The sequence below is a fragment of the Carlito syrichta genome, unplaced genomic scaffold, assembly GCF_000164805.1.
Source record: "Carlito syrichta isolate Samal-C Ts95f unplaced genomic scaffold, Tarsius_syrichta-2.0.1 Scaffold315115, whole genome shotgun sequence".
Lineage (NCBI taxonomy): Eukaryota > Metazoa > Chordata > Mammalia > Primates > Tarsiidae > Carlito > Carlito syrichta.
In genome coordinates, this window is record NW_007259211.1 from 257,576 (window position 1) to 275,960 (window position 18,385).

Here is an 18,385-nt window from a genome sequence, read left to right on the forward strand (position 1 = left end):
TATCTTTTTTTTACATTTTGTTTTATTTACTTCTTTCTCTTTGTTTATCATTTTAAAAAACATAGACAATAGAAGGACACTATCTCTACTGAAATCAGACAGCATTAACTTACAAATTTCAATAACAATTGAAATATACTTGTACATTTGTGAACATGTTTTAATATCTTTCAGAAGAGATTATGAATTCAGTTTTAGAGGTTTTTTTCTAAAAAGGGAATGCTATATCCTTTAACTTTTGCAAAGTATTATTCTCCCATTACTAAAAAGTGTTATCCATATTAGTACACATAGTATTTTATGTTTTAGTTTATTAATAAAATATAAAATACCAAACTGAATTTATGTGAAGTGTTTGTAATCAGGCTTAATATTACAAGCTTTCATCCCTGTCATATAGTAACTCTCTCTAAAATATTTAATAAATGAAAAAGGAGATATTCCCAGTTTTATAATAATCAGAAAAAAATCTATGTTAGCAATTACTATAACAGAATAAAACAATATAGTTGTTATGGGCATCTGATAAAAGCTAATCAATATAACATGTTGCAAAATATTTCCTATTTTATGACAACTAATTTTTAAACTAACATTATAAAAAAGTATTTTCAAATTTAAAAGAACAAGTAAAATGACCAAATCTTTCTGAATTAGTTCACATTTCTTATGTTTAAAATATAAAATAATTAATATAAATAAAAAACTTAGGTATATGCAATAAGTCAAACAGAAAGATAAGAAAATATAAAATACAATTTTAATTCAAATGTAATATTACAAAATTCCAAAATCCTTTCACAGTTGGTAAATTATAGCCTAATAAGATTTAAAAAATTTATCTTTTTTCAAAAACTTACTGTATTTAACTATTATTTACTATTTCTTGAGAAAACTCTGCCTCATCCAACAAGTCAACTGTCTTGAACTCTCACTGTTAGTAATGCTGACAAATACACACTCAACTGTGTCCTAAAGTCAATTTATCAAGGATAAATTGAGATATGCTTACAAGGGAGCAATGCCATTCGTTCAGTTCCCTCCAGGCACATAATTTTCATATCAACTGTGTAAGGAAAGCAAGCCCTATCTTTGTTACTGCTACAAAGGGAGGCACAATAGGGAAAACTGAATTTAATTCATGAAAAACACAACAACAGAAACAGCTGGGTTCCAAAGTTTTCCATGTGTGAGGTCATTTTTCTAGATAACATTGGCCTGGTGTATTTCATGGTCTTAATCTTTGTCAACAAAACCTATTTTCCAATAACCCAAATGCCAACATGAATAGAATACAATGTCAGATTTCCCAAGTGAGTCACAGTATCGTTCACTTATGGTCCTTAGTGGTCTCTAGTTTTCTGGGCAGAACTAGATAAACAGCATCTTTTTGGGGCGAACTGCAAAAAATGACATCCCATTAGACCTATATGAGCAAAGTGTCTTGTCATCCAGTGAGCACATCTCTAAGGCAGGTCACCAGACATGGGGAGCAAAATGTAGACTGCTTTTCACTGCTTTTCCCTACCAATTTGTCCAGGTGCATTCATGGAGAACAGAAAGATACCTCCTTTCCAAGTATCCTGAGTTTTGAGATACTAACTGTCCTCCCCAAGAGCTCTTACTTAGATGTAAAGTATCAAACTATTCTAATAATATGTTTTACCACCCTGTATCTGAGTCTCCTCACTCTGCTCACATTAGTGTTTTATTTCACAAACTCAGCAGTAGAGTACCCATTCCTAAGCAATGACCAACTTGTTTTGCTCTTGTGACACACCTCTGTTATAAATCAACTTAGCATTAACTTAATTATAACAATCAGTGAACATTTGTTATCCTACTAATCAAATATTATCTCCTGCTAAAATTATGACTTTTCTGCCAGATGTGGTGGCTCCTGTAATCCCAGCACTTTGGGATGCCGAAGTGAGTGAACTGAACCCAGGAGTTTGAGATCAACCTGGGAAACATGGTGAGACCTCATCTCTACAATAAATGAAAAAATTAGCCAGGCATGGTGACACACTCTGTAGTCCCAGCTTAAGAGGCTGAGACAGAAGGATCACTTGAGCCCAGGAGGTCAAGGCTGAGGTGGTTGTGACTGTGCCACTGCACTGCAGCCTGGGTGACAGAGAGGCTCCAACTCATAAATAAATAAATTATGGCGTTTCTTCCAATAGACCCATGGATGCTGGCACAACAGTTCAGTCTGCTTAGATTCAGCATGATGCTCTCATGTGTCATGTTTGGTTCTCCAAAAAGTAACTCTTTTATTTGACCTCAGTCAAGACCACCAACCTCATAGGCTTTTATTGTTCACAAATTAAATTTTTATTGACCTCTCCATCCCAGGTCACTATATCATTTGCTGCCACTAGCATGATTTCATTTCTCAGCCCAGTTGGTCTTAGGCTTTGATTTGTTTGCTCTCTTGAATTAGATTCCACTTGAAATTTTTTTTATTCACTCTTGAAAGAAAAAAAGTCAACCAAGAATTTTATAGTGAGGAAAAGTATCCATAAAAAATAAAGACAAAGTGGCTTCTTTTGCCCATGCCAGCTCTGGCATGTCTCCCTTTCTTTTCTCTCTTCTTTCTCTAATAAACTTTGTTTTAAAACTTAAAAAAAAGACAAAAACAAAGCAAAACAAAACACACACACACACACACACACACACACACACACACACACACACCAGGCAAAACAAAACAAAACAAAATAAAACACAAAAACACCCCTCCCCCCAAAAAACAGAAAAGTGGAAAAATTGGCACTAGCAAACCCATCTTACCGAAAATATTAAAGAAAGCTTTTTAAGGCTGAAATCAAGCAACCACAGATTATAATTTAAATTCACATAAAAAGGCAAAGAGCACTGTTAAAGGTAATAGTGTTATTACAGAACACATTCTAGAAGCATATTGTTTTCCTTTTATAATCTTAACTCATTTGAAAAAAAAGGTATGAAAATACATGCACAATTTTATTGTTGGGCCTATTATAAGTATAAATGTAATAAACTTTTCAGTAACAGAACAAAAAAGGTGAGTAAGAACATAGCTGCTTCAGGATTTAAGAAAATGTTTTGATAATAAATTGTTTACATTGAAACAAATAAGAACACAAGAAATAAAAATAATATGGTTAATACGTTTTATTTAAAATACATAAAATTATATAAAATTCACCGTTTGTAACAGGTATAAATGCATTAAGTTTGTAACATATATAGCTATAATAATTATAAAATTAATACCATAAAAATGAGAAAGAATGATATACATGACTAACATTTTCTGTATTTCATCAGTATGAAGTTTGTAGAAATGTAAAACTGATTCTAATGAATTCAGGTGTATATTGCACTTGAGCAACAAGTAAAGGAGTAATCCCAAAAATATGTAAAGAAAATTATGAAAGACATTTGCAAAAAATAACAAGACATATAGAAAATATAATATAGCAGATATAGATACAACTATATAAATAACATGAAATATGAAAATATTTAAGAATTCAATAAAAAATTGAGATTGGATAACAATACAGAAATTCATATGGAAACATAAATGACCACAAATAGCCAAAACAATCCTCAACAAAAGAAAAAAAGCAGGAAGTATCACACTTCCAGACTTTAAACTTTATTATAAAGGCTGCAATAATCAAAACAACCTGGTACTGGTACAAGAACAGGCATATGGACTAATGGAACAGGATAGATTCTGGAAGCAAAACCTCAATTTCTCAACCAACTCATCTTTGACAAAGCTTCCACCAACAACCATCTGGGAGGGGAGAACCTAGTCAGTAAATGGGACTGGGAAAACTGACTGACCACATGCAGAAGAATGAAACAGGACCCCAACCAGTCACCATACACAAAAATCAACTCCAAATGGATCAAATATCTAAATATAAAACCTCAAGCTATAAGAATCCTAGAAAACACAGGAGACACTCTTGTGGAAATTGGAATAGGCAACCAATTCCTGATCAAAACTCCAGATGCCCATGCCATAAGAGGGAAGATAGACAAGTGGGACCTCATCAAACTGAAAAGCTTCTGCAAAGCAAAAGAAACCATCAAGAGAACAGGGAGACAGCCCACAGAATAGGAAAAAAATATTTGCCAACTGTATATCTGACAGGTCTGACATCCAGAATCCACAGGGAACTCAAATGTGCCAAAAGGAAAAAAAAAAGCTCCATTAAAAAGTGGACAAAAGACATGAATAGACACTTCTCAAAAGAAGAGAAGACATACAAGCAACCAATAGACACATGTAAAAATGCTCAGCCTCACTAATCATCAGAAAAGTGAAAATCAAAACCACTTTGAGATACTACCTAACTCCAGTATGAATGACCATCATTCATAAAACAAAAAACTGATACTGGTGAGGATGTATAGAAAAGGGAACACTTCTACACTGTTGGTGGGGATGCAAACTAGTACAACCTCTATGGAAAACAGTGTGGTGATTCCTAAAAGAACTAGAAATTGACCTTCATATGACCCAGCAATCCCCCTTCTGGGAATATTATCGGAGGAACTCAAATCATTCTACAAAGAAGATATCTCTGCATGCATGTTTATTGCAGCACTACTTACAATAGCAAAAACATGGAACCATCCATGCTGCCCATCGAAATAACTGGATAAAAAAATGTGGTACATATACACAATGGAATATTACACAGCCATAAAGAAGGACAAAATTATGGACTTTGCAGCAACCTGAATGGATTTAGAGTCTATAATACTCAGCAATCTATCACAGAAACAAAGAACAGAGTATCATTTGTTCTCACTCATATGCAGATCCTGAACATTTATCATAATACTATAAGAAAGGGATTGGCAGCAATGGGAAACTACCAGTGGAGGGAGGAGGCATACAACATAAATGGTACCAGATCTCAAACCAGGCAAAGTGGGGACCAAAGGGAAACCCAAACTTTACCTGTATGATGACCACTTGTATACCTAATCCTGAATTGTACCCCACATCTTTTTTTATCCCCTGCTCCCTCCCCTCCCACATCTTTAAAATAAAATAAAATTGGCCATTGCCTTGTTAGACTCTGGTGTGGCTATGTGCTCTTTGAGTTATGGCTGTCACCATGCTTCCTGGCTTTGGCCCCCTGCTCCAACTTGGGGAGGTGAATCTTCTCTCTCCCTTCTCTTTCTCTCTCTAATTCACTTTTATATAAACTATATTTTTTAATCTAGAAAATTAAATTAAATTAAAAAATAAATAAAAGAATCAAAAGAAAAAAAAAACTAAATACAAAAATAAGATCTAACTTTATGCTGACCACAATATACTCACTTTAGATTCAAGAGAACAAATTGTGTGAAAGTGAAAAGATGAAAACTTGTAAACAGCAGACAAAAAAAAAAGAAAAAAAAAGGAAAGAAAGTTGAGCTTATTGCAAAATCAGAATAAACAGAATTTGAAACATAAAAATTACTAGATATAATGTGGGACATTTGATAGTGATAAAATGGTCAGTATCTCAGAATGACATAACAATTATAAACAAAAATGCACCTTAAAAATAAGTAGCAAAATATATAAAGCCAAAACTGACAAAAATGATGAAGGAAATAGATAATCTAACAATAATAATAATTGGAGGCTTAAATGCCCCACTTTTCATAATGGTTAGAAAATCAGTTGGAAGGTTATTAAGAAAACAGAGGACTTAAAGAAAACATTCCAACAACTAGACTTAACAGACAAATATAATACGCTCTACCAAACAACAGCAGATTACACATTCTCCTCAAATGCACATGGAATAGTCTCTAGGATGAAATATATCCAAGGCTATAAAAAGAAACAATAAAAAATGAAAGAATTTAACAAATGCAAAGTGTGCTGTCTGATCACAATGCACAAAAATTAGAAACTAAAGATAGCTAAAGCTTGGACATATATATGGGCATTAAATTATATATCCTAAATAACCTGTGTGTTAGAAAAAGCAATTTGAAAATATTTTAAGATGAATTAAAAAAGACCTAATATAAGAAAATATGGGATGCAGTAAAAGTAGTTTTCAGGGGGTTGCTTATAATAGTAAATGCCTACATTCATGACGGAAGGAATCACTTAACAGGAGACCCAAACACACAACACAAGTAGAATTTAAGTCCTAGAGTTGGAGAAAAGAACATTACAGAAAGAAGGAAGCTTATGAGCCAAGGTTGCAGTGGGAACACTGAGCTGTCCCGTTTGCAGGAGATGGTGTAAGTGGCTGAGGTGTGGCAGGGAGGCGGCAGGAGTGGATTTCCATGAAGCTCTGCAGGGGAGTGACCCCGAGCTGACCATCCGGAGAGCATTCTGGGTGGCAGAGGGTGAGAAGGAGCAGACAGGAGACACGCAAAAGATCCCAGCAGACGGGAAGAAGGAGGCAACAGACAAGCGACAAAGCCAAGGCCCGAGGGTCACATTCTCTGCCACCAAAAGGATGTTTCTGTAAATGCTTCAGGACAGAAAGCACAGGGTGGCAAACAGTAACAAAGGTTAAATCTACATGATGGGACCCGGGTGCTCGCCACATTTTCACAGTGAGGAAACCCTGACCCAGGATCATTTTTATTCCTGTCACTTTAATTGATCTTAATTTGATTAGTGTTAAACAATGAATCCAGATAAGGCAATAAGACACACGAGGAACACCGTGAAGCAGGAGTCGGCAACTTGATAATCCACCACCACTCTGCAACATCCCACCTCCTTGCCCACCCCAGCTGCTGTAAGTTTGTGCCTCCTTTTGTCCTTGAAGCCCAGCGTGGTGAAGCCCGGCAGCAGCTCACTGGAGAGCGAGCTCAGGTCCACCAGGTGGAACTTCTCCTCTGTAACCTGGATATGTGTGCCTTAAGTGCCAGGTGGGCGCCTATGTTGCGGTGGGCATGGTGTGGTGGGGAGGGAACTCTACCCGGACCTCCTGAGAACATGACCATTCTCAAAACTAACTGCATTCCCTCTCGTCTCATGACTCCCCCAAGTGGACATCACAGAGAATTTCACTTCTTGGCCACCACCCCAGCATCCTGAACATTCTCAAAATGATCGCTCAATCCTTCAGGAAGAGGTCTCATTCTAGCGCCACGACCGATGCACTCATCTGACTGCAAGTTCTGGGCCAAATTAGTCCTTCACACACCATGCATGGGTTCTGGGCAGGGGCTCCTTGGTTCCTGATGATCCTTACAAGCTACATGTCAATCAACATGCCTACTCTCTTCAAGAAGCTAAGCTGAAGATTATGGAATTCAGTCAGCCCTTACATTTGGTATACGCAAGAACACAAGTTAAACCTATTCACCTAGGGCTGGGTGAAGTACTCAAGCCTGTGGCGCGGCTCCACAGTGTGTGGAGCGAGGAAAGGCAAAAAGGCCACCCTTGTCAGGCTCTGGCTTCCCCAAATATGCCGGTGAGTGGATCTTTCTTTAAAGGACAAGCCTCTGAACCATTTCTCAATGGTTCAGAGATGGACAAGTGCAGAAGCAACAAGGACCATGAAAGTGTCAGGACCGCTCAGATGGCCCCAGCATGCATGTCATCCTCCTCCTCCCCCTTGACATGAGGACCAAACGGGCCTTTTCTTCTAAAACTGCTACCAAACTCCAGGGGGCAGAGCTCTGGGTGCTCTGGTCTTGATAAGGACTGAATGTGGGATGCACGATGTAGCCCCCTCGAGTAGCCATGGGGCCCACCTTGCCTCCTGGGAGGAACCAGCTGACCCTGTCCCAAGTCTCATTGGCCATGTGCTCCACCAGCGCCAGCATGTGCTCCTCCACAGTGCTGTCCATCAAGCTGCAGGCATTTTCTTCAGGCTCAAACATGCAGCTACGGGTGGAGACAGCATCTAGTCAGGCAGAGGCACTGTCCTCGCTGTGTACCTCCATTCAGTTGGTACCTAGTGTGGCCTCCACCAATGTTCCCTGTGGACAGAAGGTGGCAGGGATGGTCAAGGACCCTGGAACTCCCTTTATCTCCCAGAGTGTTGTTTTCCATCCCAACCATAACAAGATAAGATGCTTTTCCTAAAATGAAGAGCATGTGCAAGCCAAGTAGACACCGTGGACTTGTGACTCAGATAAACACTTCAGTCATTTTAAGTGCAACAAAAGAAAAAAGTGACAGGTACTGCCCTGGTTAGTCACTAAAGGCACCATCAGAAAAAGTGATAGAACTCCCACGTGGGCAGAAAGCAGCGCTTACTGGGCAGGGGTGGGGGGCAAGTGAGGCCTATACTATGACCAGCAGGTCTGGTACTGCTGGGTGGGCAGTGGCCTGTGGAACATGCCAAGACATCAGCAGGGAGCCCCCGGTCCCCCTAGAGTACGTGTTCTCAAGTCAAACAGCTAAAAGGCACTGAATGCAGCACCCAAGCAAGGCTCCCCTCCTATAGAAGGCTCTAGAAGTAGGCGGGCAGGCCTCACCCTGCCCTGGGCTAGTGTCTGGGGGCAGGTCTGAACAGCCAAGGGATGATGGCAGGCCCAGGACAAGCCCTGCACAAAAACATACCCGCTCTCATCCCTGCGGTGCAGTGGCCCCTGGAAACGCAGCACAGGAGCCAGAATACTGAGAGCTTCCCCTTCGGGCCTTCAGCTTGGGCTGCCATGCAACACGACCCACAACACACGACTACGTGATGCCAGGGAACATGAGTACTGAAGCCTCAGGAGCTCCACTGACTAAATGTACCTGGCCACCCTGTTTGAAGACCCTCAACCCACAGGTGAAATCCAGGCTCCAGGTCACCAGTACTCTTTCCTTGAGTAGGAAACGAGACCAGACACAGCCAGCACCTACTGAGGATCAAGAGATGTAGGGGATGCCCAGAAGGTGGGAGCCTGCAGGAGGAATCTGAATCTCCTCCATGGCATGCATAGGCCTCGCCGAGGCTCGGGAGTCTAGGCTCTGGGACCTGGGGCTAGTCTTGAGTTGGGCACCCTTTCACTGCTGAGGGAGGTACCCAGAGCAGACACAACCCCCCACCACCTGCACAGTGCCCTCACTGCCCCAACTCTTCAACCTGGTAAGTCCCATATGCAGGCTGACAGATGTCGTCTCCACACTGAACATGTCTGGGGAGGGAAATGGTAGAGGCCACAACTTAAAAATTTCTCAAAGACATTTAAAACTGATTCCAGACAGTCCCTGACTTCTGATGGCTCGACTTTGGGTTTTTTCTACTTTATGATGGTACAAAAGTGACATGCACTCAGTAAGAACCTTACATTGAACTGTGATCTTTTCAGGCTAGTGACATGTGTGCAGTGTGCAATGCTCTTGCGATGTTGGGCACCAGTGCAGCACACAGCCAGGCTCGTCCTCATGGGGGGAATGACCAAGAATGCCCTCTACATGTATCCACCAAGTCACGGGAGCCACTCAACACTGTGTGAGGAACAGGCTTCGTGCCAGATGACCTTGCCAAGAGCAGCCTATTGCAGGTGTCTGAGCTCAGCTGATGTGCGCCAGGACAGCTGTGGTCCCCGGTAGGAGGGGGCATGAGTGCGTTTCTAGGTATATGGCCTCATCCTGCATGGAGATGCAACCCACTCGGAAGGTAGACTTCAACTCAACCTCAATGCTTAGCCACCGGAGGAGACGAGGGGTGCTACCCCTGGGTGGATATGAAGGAGTGAGGGAATCAGGGCACCCTGGGAGAGGCGACAGATCTATGGGAGCCGCCACCTGCAGCACATACCACTTCCGCCACAGCACCCACACCTTTCTGACCATGGGCTGCTTCTCCCTGTGGCCCAGCATCTAAACAACTCCAGAAGCAAGGGGTTCAGGAGCACGTGCCTGTCCCATGATAAGAAGCCCCAGCGAGTGCTGCCCAATATGGGCCCACTAGCATCTCCCGTGCTTTGCACGGGACACAGTTTCAGCCATCAGCAGAATGAAGGCCAACAGACATTAACAGTGCCCTAGAAATGGCAGTGACCAGTCAGTGGCAGACATGGCAGGGCTGGCCAGATGGGCTCGCCGTGCCTCTCCCTGTTGAGTGCACAGCAGGCAGCAGGAAGAGCTGCTCCAGGTGGCCTGGTGGTCTCAGGGTCGCTGCAGCATGTGAAGACACACAGAAAGCCTGGGTCAGAGAGCTACCAGACCACCCCCAAGGACAGCTCTGCAGGTCTTGGGGTCCTCAGTGCCTTCGGTGGCAATGCCCATCACCTTGGTCACCTCATGCTTGAGGTGGGTGGGAAAGGAACAGACACTTACTCTGAAACATCGGGTCTAGGAAAGCATTCCAGCCATAGGTCACCAGGTCTGTACCTGGAGTCTCGTGAGAGCTGGGCCAATGGCAAGATCTCAAGAGTCTAGTGAAGTATGATCCCTGCCAGGACAATCCACTTTGAGGATATCTTGGGGTATGCTGTATCTCTCCCATTCTCCCTGAAAAATGCTCGTTTTCCCAGACATGGTACTCAATCTATCCAGTCAGCAGAACCTTACCTGATAACGTTTCTGCTCAGCTTTCTGGATTTCTTGGCAGCTTTTCCTTGTACTGGTGCAACCTTGGGAGCAGGTTCCTCAACAGCTGTGTCTTTGTTGCCTAGAAGAGCTGCCTGCTGAGAAAAATTCATGTTCCACATAAACAACATGCTGCACTTCAAAGCTAACAGCCACTCTTAGAATCAGAAAGGAGGGAACATCAGGGATTTGACCTCTCGCTCAGCCAAGGAGCCATGAATGATGGGTAGGATGGGAATGGCCACAGCTTCACCTGAGGCCTAACCACTAACCCGCCATGGCACCACGGTGGGTGGTGGTCATGTGACTCTGCAACAAAGAGTGCGGCCCACTGGCTGGCAATGGCTCAGAGCCAGCAGAGGGGTACCAGCCAGAGCGTAGCAGGCACCGCACTTCACTTATGCGTGATGCATATGGCCTGGCTCACAGCACAGACCTGGGAGGCCATTCAGGATGGCCAAAAACAACAAGGTTGCCCCGTCTGGATTTAGTGAGACAGCCGCACAAAACAAGCCCGTGAGGCTGGCTGCAAGCCAGTGGCACTGACACCCAGGCTTGAGATCGAGGTTCAGAACTTTCCACCAACCCTAAATGAGATGTTACAGTTAGGTCACAAGCAGGTGCAGAAAGGGGAGAGGGCAACCAGGATGTCTACCTTAGAGCAGAGGGTCAATGCCATGACAGTGGGGGTGGGTGGAGCATGTCATTCACTGCCAGTGTCTGTGCAGGCACACGCCACGCAGTACAGGCTCTCGTGTTCTGTGACTTGCTGCTGTCAGTGTGCTTCTTACTTTGTTCATCATCTTAAAGTTCACATGATCTTCCTGGTAACTTGTAGTACATGGTGTCCAGCCTATTGTAGGTCATCATATTGTCACACATCAGTTTGAAATCTGCCTGAAAAGAAGAAAGTTATCAAGCTTAAAACACCACACAGACAACAGCAGAGTTATAGATTCCTGTCAAGGAGGCCAAGACAAAAAGACTGAAACTGAGTAGGAAACAAACTTGGTTCTCTGATCTAAAAATTAATTTTTAAGAACTCAGAGAAACAATTGTGGATCTTGACTTGCATGGAGAATTTTCCACTGGAGAGCTGGCAGAGTGCTGTCCGAAGAAAAGAAGGCTTCCCGCATTTCTTCTTTTCCAGCCCTTTGCCCTCTCTTTGGGGAGAAAATGGACATGAACAGGAACAGGAAGTGACAGTCTGGTTCTTTTTTTCTTTTTCTTTTTCTTTTTTTAGTTGCATTCTGTCGCCCAGGCTGGAATGCAGTAGCATGCTCACGGCCACTGCAGCCTCGACCTGCTGGGCTCAGGTGATACTTCCACCTCAATCTTCCAAATAACTGGAATTACAGGCATGTGCCACCACATCCAGCTAATTTTTTGATTTGCTGTAGAGATGACGTCTCTCCAAGTTGCCCAGGCTGGTCTTGAACTCATGAACTCAGGCAATCTTCTTACCTCAGCCTTTCAAAGTGCTGGGATTTTTGGCGTGAGCCACTGTGCTTGGCCCCAGTTTGATGCTTTTAAGTAAAAGTTGGGGGACCAAATGAGGGGTAGGGAACAGTGACAGCCTCTATCTCTGGGAGAATTTAAAATTCTGTCAACAAATAGTTCCCTAAACCTATCAGAAAAACACTTTCCCTCACATAAGGAGAGCCTTGTTGGAGAACTTATGGTAAAACAAATCACCTGGAAACACTGGTCTAGAATGCTAACCAAATTTTCTCAGCACATGCCTCTGGCAGGTAAGAAGCTGACCACCCTAACAGGGAGTGTGCCACCTGGGCCTGAGCCCCATCGTCAGCCAGCCAGTGTCCCCAAGGCCTGGCCCGGTTCATGGAGTCACATCTGGCACATGTCCAGACCACTCCTGCTGGGGTCACATGATGGAGGGACTGCTGCTCACCTAGTGGCTGTCATAGGACTGACCAGACTGGGGGCCATAGCCAGGCAAGCAGAGGATGTGAGGGCTTGGAGGACTCAATGTCTTGGGCTTTACCTGACTCCCTGGGAAAGCCTCCTGTTTGCCTGCTGTCCTTTTACTCTGTCCTACTTGTTTCTGTGAGTCAACAACCCTTCAGTAAAAAGGTCTTCAGTAAAAAAAATGAGAAAAGCCAAGCTTTTCCAAAGTTAATGGAACCTAAGAAAAAAACCTAACACAGCCAGGCATGGTGACTCTTGCCTGTAATCCCAGCACTTTGGGAGGCCAGAGTGGAAGGATCACTTGAGACCAGGAACTCAAGACAGCTAGGGCACCATAGAAAGACCTTGTCTCTATTAAAAAAAAAATTAAAAAAAGAAATAACCCTAATACTTTTTTCTAAATGATATAATTTCCAATATATGAAGCACTCATTTTGCTTCCCAGCCACCCCGCCCCCCGTTTCAAAGCCAAGAAGCAATTGCTAATTCTCAGAGCCAGTACCAAGAAGCAGAGCGTTAAGAGCAAAATATTCAGGAGATATAAACACCCAATTATTATAAGAGCAAAACTAAGAATTTGTTTACAGTCACCCCATTGCCTTAATGCTATGTTTGTGAAAAACGACCCAAACACAGAAAGCCCATGAGTGTTTGCAAGGGGAGATGACGTGAGTAGTAATAAAGCCTCCATGGACATGAACACAGAGCTGGCACAATCACTTCAGGAAGTGACGTTAACTTACCTTAAACCCCATGACTGATTTGTATTCATTAGCCACAATTTTGTCTTTCATTGTGCCAAAATCCACTGGCCATTTTATAATCATTGACTATCCAGGAGCAATCCATAATGGGAAAAGCAAAAAATCCATGACAATTTTTCCTGAAAGCAAAGACTTCTTCATTTAAAGTAGAAAAACCTTAAAATTCTGTATCTAAATAATAGAAAATTCCTTACAATAAAAACATTGGATACAGTTGACCAAATTTTGTTTCTTTTTCTGTTTTTTTTTAAACAATCAGGGAAGTGCTACTCAGTCCCCTCTTTTCTGCTTTGTTGATCGGGACACAAGCACATAAGCCTGAAAACAAAAGACGCTCTTGCAGGATTTCCAGAATAATAATAATCTTTCCCACCATGAATAAAAGTAGCCCATGCAGCCCAGGCCAGTTACACAGAAATGGGCAGCTCCTATACAACAACAGCAGTTCTCTGATCTGTCTCCAATAGGAAGGGTGGTTATCTTCACAGCCTGGCCCGTGCTGGCCCAGCCCCTCTGCAGGAGCTGCGAGTAAACAACCTTACAAAGAAGACAGTCGGTCACTTCCTGCTGCAGCCCGGTCTGCTCCAGTGTTTACAGTGGCATTTCCTGAGTCACCTAGTCCACTAACATTCCGATCAAATGACATCCAAGGACATCAGCAGATCATCACCCTGACTGAAAAAAGTCCACATTTTTTTTTTCCCAAGAGGGAAAGCCTTAAGAACGACAGGAAAAGAATCTTAACATTAAAGCAGTTTTTGGAAATTCTAAACACAACCAGCTGAAAGAGAACCCCAGGTCTGTCTTAGGTCACCTTTTCAAGACAAGATTAAAGCACACTAGTAACAGAATTAAAGGCAGGCTGCCCCACTCCTGAGTAGAAGACTTCTTTAGATAAATCCAGTCACAATGGACTATTTCAGTCTTATGGGGAGAACTGGCACAACGTAGCTAGTCAGATAGTAGAATTAAAAGATAACTGGAAATCTCATACACGCCAGAGTACACGTATAATTTTTTTTTTTGAGTTGGAGTCTCACTCCTTCGCCCAGGCTGGAGTGCAGTGGGATGCACGCTCATCGACCTTCTGGACTCCAGTGATCCTTCTGCCTCAGCCTTCCAAGTAACCAGAACTACAGTCACGCGCTACCACGCCCGGCTATTTTTTATTTTATTGTAGGGACGAGGTCTCACCAGGTTGCCCGGGCTGATCTCGAACCTGTGGGCTCAGTCGATCCACTCGCCTTGGCCTCCCAAAGTGCTGGGATTATAGGTTGAGCCACCGAGTCTGGCTGTACACGTATAATTTAAGAACAGGAAATGTATGTGGGCTTTCCCTATGACTCTTAGACCCCTATTTAACTGACACCTCTGTACATGAGGCAACAGGAATAGAATTTGGATTATCAAGTCATCCTGTTATCTTTAGTTTTCCTACTGAATCTAAATAAACTAAAAAAGGAGAGGTAGATTGGACCAGGTTGCCCACTGTTATGTCATTTGGAGAACAGCTGTCACCGGTAGGAGCTAAAGACTTGGCCTGGTACCAACTCTGGACAGTTAATCAGCTGAGAGAAGTCCGTTTGTGGCATGTTACGTGGAGGAAGGCCCGGAATCGGCCATTGTTTGTTTTTTTCTCATTTTTTTGTCCACAATTTCCACTTCTGTGCTATATCCTTCAGTGCCTCTGAGATGAAGGTTTGTAGTGACAGCCTGGACACAGTGAAAACCAGCAATTAGGGAGACAGGCAGAAACCTTGCTCGTCCGTCTTCCTCCGAAGAAAAAAGTCCCATTCCAAATTTTCTATGCTAAAGTAATATTCAATTTGCCGCTTGATGTACTCTTTTAGCAGCACCTCTTCCACAGGGTACACCTTCACGCTGGTGTCATCGTTGTAGTAATACATCATGCTGGTGCTCAGCTCTGTCGGAAATGGCGGCTCAGTCCTCTCCCTGAGCTCTCAATAACCATACGAATAAACAAAGTTCATCTGTAAATCACTCCTCCTGTTGTTATAAACTGGTTTATTTGCTTCAGGTTGATATCTTGAACCATTCCAGGATCCAGGTCTTTCTTGACTGTCTGGTCTCACATCATCTAAGTGGAGTGGTACCCACTTGTGCTTATTGGCTCTCCTTCGCTGATTATTTGACTGGCCTCATCCTCACTGACATTCTCACCAGGATCATTGAATTTTGCTTTTTGGTTTTCTTTGCTCTCACCATCACTTCTCTTTTCAACCTTCTCTTCTTTTTCTTTTCCTTGACTGACAACATTCTGATATCCAGTGTTCACTAATTCTCTTGGTGTTGGTCAATTCGCCATATCGCTGAAATCACTAGCCTTGTTGGATTTCTTTGTCTTGAGTTTTCCTGCTTGTATAAGTTTTGGGGAACTAAGCTCTGGTGCGGGTGGCTGTGGAGGTGCAGTGAGCCGGGGCTGCGGGCCCTGTACTGGCATCAAAATTTTGTTTCTTAAAAACAAACATTAAGGTATGCCTTTTAAGATGATGACTGTTATTTTGGACACAATAAAAATTCCCCAGAGGTGTCCTGGCTTCTGTCATTGTCCCGGCTCCAGTCTCGACTTCCCCTCATGCACTCCACCATGACTTCCAAGTGCACAGAGCAGAGGAGTCTGTGAGTCGATACAGCTCTGTTCAACAGCGTCCGGGCCCGGCTTTCACTCTGCATAGCGCATGCCCATCTCAGGCGGACTGGGAGTTACCTAGTGGAGAGGGGAGTTTGTTTCACAGCTGTCAGGGTAGAGCGGGGAATAACACCTCAGGAAAGACAACCCCATACACGTCCTAGACATGGGCTCTTTAGAAATGCTCAAGGGGGCCAGGCACGGTGGCTCATGCCTGTAATCCCAGCACTTTGAGAGGCCAAGGCGGGAGGGTTGCTGGATCCCAGCAGTTCAAAACCAGCCTGGACAACATAGCAAGACATCATTTCTAAAAAAAATTAAAAAATTTCCCAGGTGTGATGGTGCCTGTAGTCCCAGCTTCTTGGGGGGCTGAGGTGGAAGGATTGTTTGAGTCCCGGAGATTGAGGCTAAGGTGAGCCATGATCATGCCACTGCACTCTAGCCTTGCTGACAGAGTGAGATCTTGACTCAAAAAGAAAAAAGAGAAACACCCAAGGTTTACCTCTGGAACTGGTGAGGATGTGTTCTAGTAGCTGCAGAATAGGAGTGCTCTCCTTTTCAGCTGGTAATTAAAGAAGAAAGTAAAAAAACAAAATGAAAAGAAATCAAATAGGAAGACTTTGGCATCCCCTCATTAGAGAGTTCCAATTTGTGTTTGTTTGGGGTTTCACATTTTTTTAACTTCAACCAACGGGGGATAGAAAGAGAAATCAGACACGGCCTTGGGTCCCACGAAGCTCAGCCAGGTGGTCAAGGGCACCCAGGGCACTGGCCTCCAAAAGTCCTTAAAAAACAGGAGCCCTTAAATCCTCAATTTGGGACTATCAGTCACCAATCTGTCTTCAGCTTGTCTACTATCCTGCATGAGGTAGGCAGAAAAAAGCAAAACTTTGGACACAGAGGTTGATTCTGAAGTCACTGACTTATGTTAACTTGAGATCCCTTAACCTCTGGTTATCCCTAGGGTCCTCCATTGCAAAATGTAGACAAAAACACATACCACCTGGGGATTCTTGTGAGGATGCAGTTGTTAACTACACATCTGGGTCCACAGTCAGTTTCAAAGAGCAGATCCCTAAGAGAGGTCCAGGTATGCCCCAGTAAAGCACCATCCCATCACCAGCTTTTCAGTGCTACTGGATGACTTGGGGACCAGATATAGAAACTCCAACAGGCAGTTAAGTATTTTAACAATTACCAGCAATTCCACTAACTTGACAGACTTGGCTACCTAATTACTATTATGGGCTGCAAAGAGGCCATTTTGGCTATAGGAGAACAGTTATTTAGAACAGACTTTAAAACTTGCATTAAGAAACTTCTTTGTAACTGAGTTGACTGAATGTAAAGTCACTTAAATTTGAAAGTGTACATTTTCCCAAAAATATCCCTGCACACATATATTTGTTGCAACTCTATTCACAATAGCAAAAAACATGGAACCAACTGTATTGCCCAGCGAAGCTGGACTGGGTAAAAAAAATGTGGTACATATACACAATGGAATATTATGGAAACATAAAGAAGGACAAACATATGGACTTTGCAGCAACTTGGATGGATTTAGAGTTGATCATACTCAGTGATCTATCACAGAAACAAAGAACAGAGTACCATATGTTCTCACTCATAAGTGAACCTTGAACAATTATAATACTATAAGAAAGGGATTGGCAGTAGTGGGAAACTGTCGGGGGCAGGGGTGGGATTAGCAGTTGAGGGAAACTGCCAGGGGAGGGAGGGGCACACCTCATCAACAAGGATACCTGCATAATCAACGTTTGTATACCTAACCCTGAATTGTACCCCACATCTTTATAAAAAAATTAAAAAATAAAAAGGTGTACATTTTTCTATTCCCCCCACCCTACCGTTTCTCCCCTCCTAGCATAGCCTTGTCCAACCGGCCAATCTTTTCTAGTAGGCCATTGCTGGTACTGAAGAAGAAACAGTTGGCAAGCCAGACCACCTAATTAGGAGAGCAGTCCAGGGATGGCAGGAGTGTATCTGAAAGCTTGGAGGGGGCACTGCCCATCTCCTCCCCCACCCCTATCTATGACTATGAAGACACAAGACATCAGACTTTGTAAGCCAGGGCTCTGGGAACAGAATATTGTTACAATGATGTGATAAAACATTTTAAAGCTATTATTTTAAATGTTGCAACTTTCCCTCACTTCCAAATGTTACAATTGTTGGCCCTTTCCTGTAAAGAACATGTAAAAAACATGTTGTAAATCATAGAATGTTATCTAAAATGTCAGTCTAACCAAAATTCTGAATCACATCAGTGGTTACGTATCAAAAATAGTTAATGTAAATCTTGAGTCATGCTAAAACTACACGTAGGCTTCAAATTTGGTGTGGGTACAGGGCTATGAATTTTGGGTATAAATACTGGAATGAATTTGTACTGCTTTGAGTAGATTTTTTTTTGGCAATAATGTTGACCCATCTCCCTGTAATCTGGATATGGAAATTAAACACTCCCTTTTCTCCCAGTCTCTGCCTCTTGCTTTTTTTTTTTTTTTT

General features: G+C 42.8%; 2 pseudogenes; both read right to left on the reverse strand.

The window, feature by feature from the left end:
* Window positions 1–7,545: 7,545 nt before the first annotated feature.
* Window positions 7,546–18,385, reverse strand: part of LOC103274908 — a 17,088-nt pseudogene continuing 6,248 nt past the window's right edge.
* On the reverse strand, window positions 14,615–15,529 carry LOC103274906 (annotated as a pseudogene).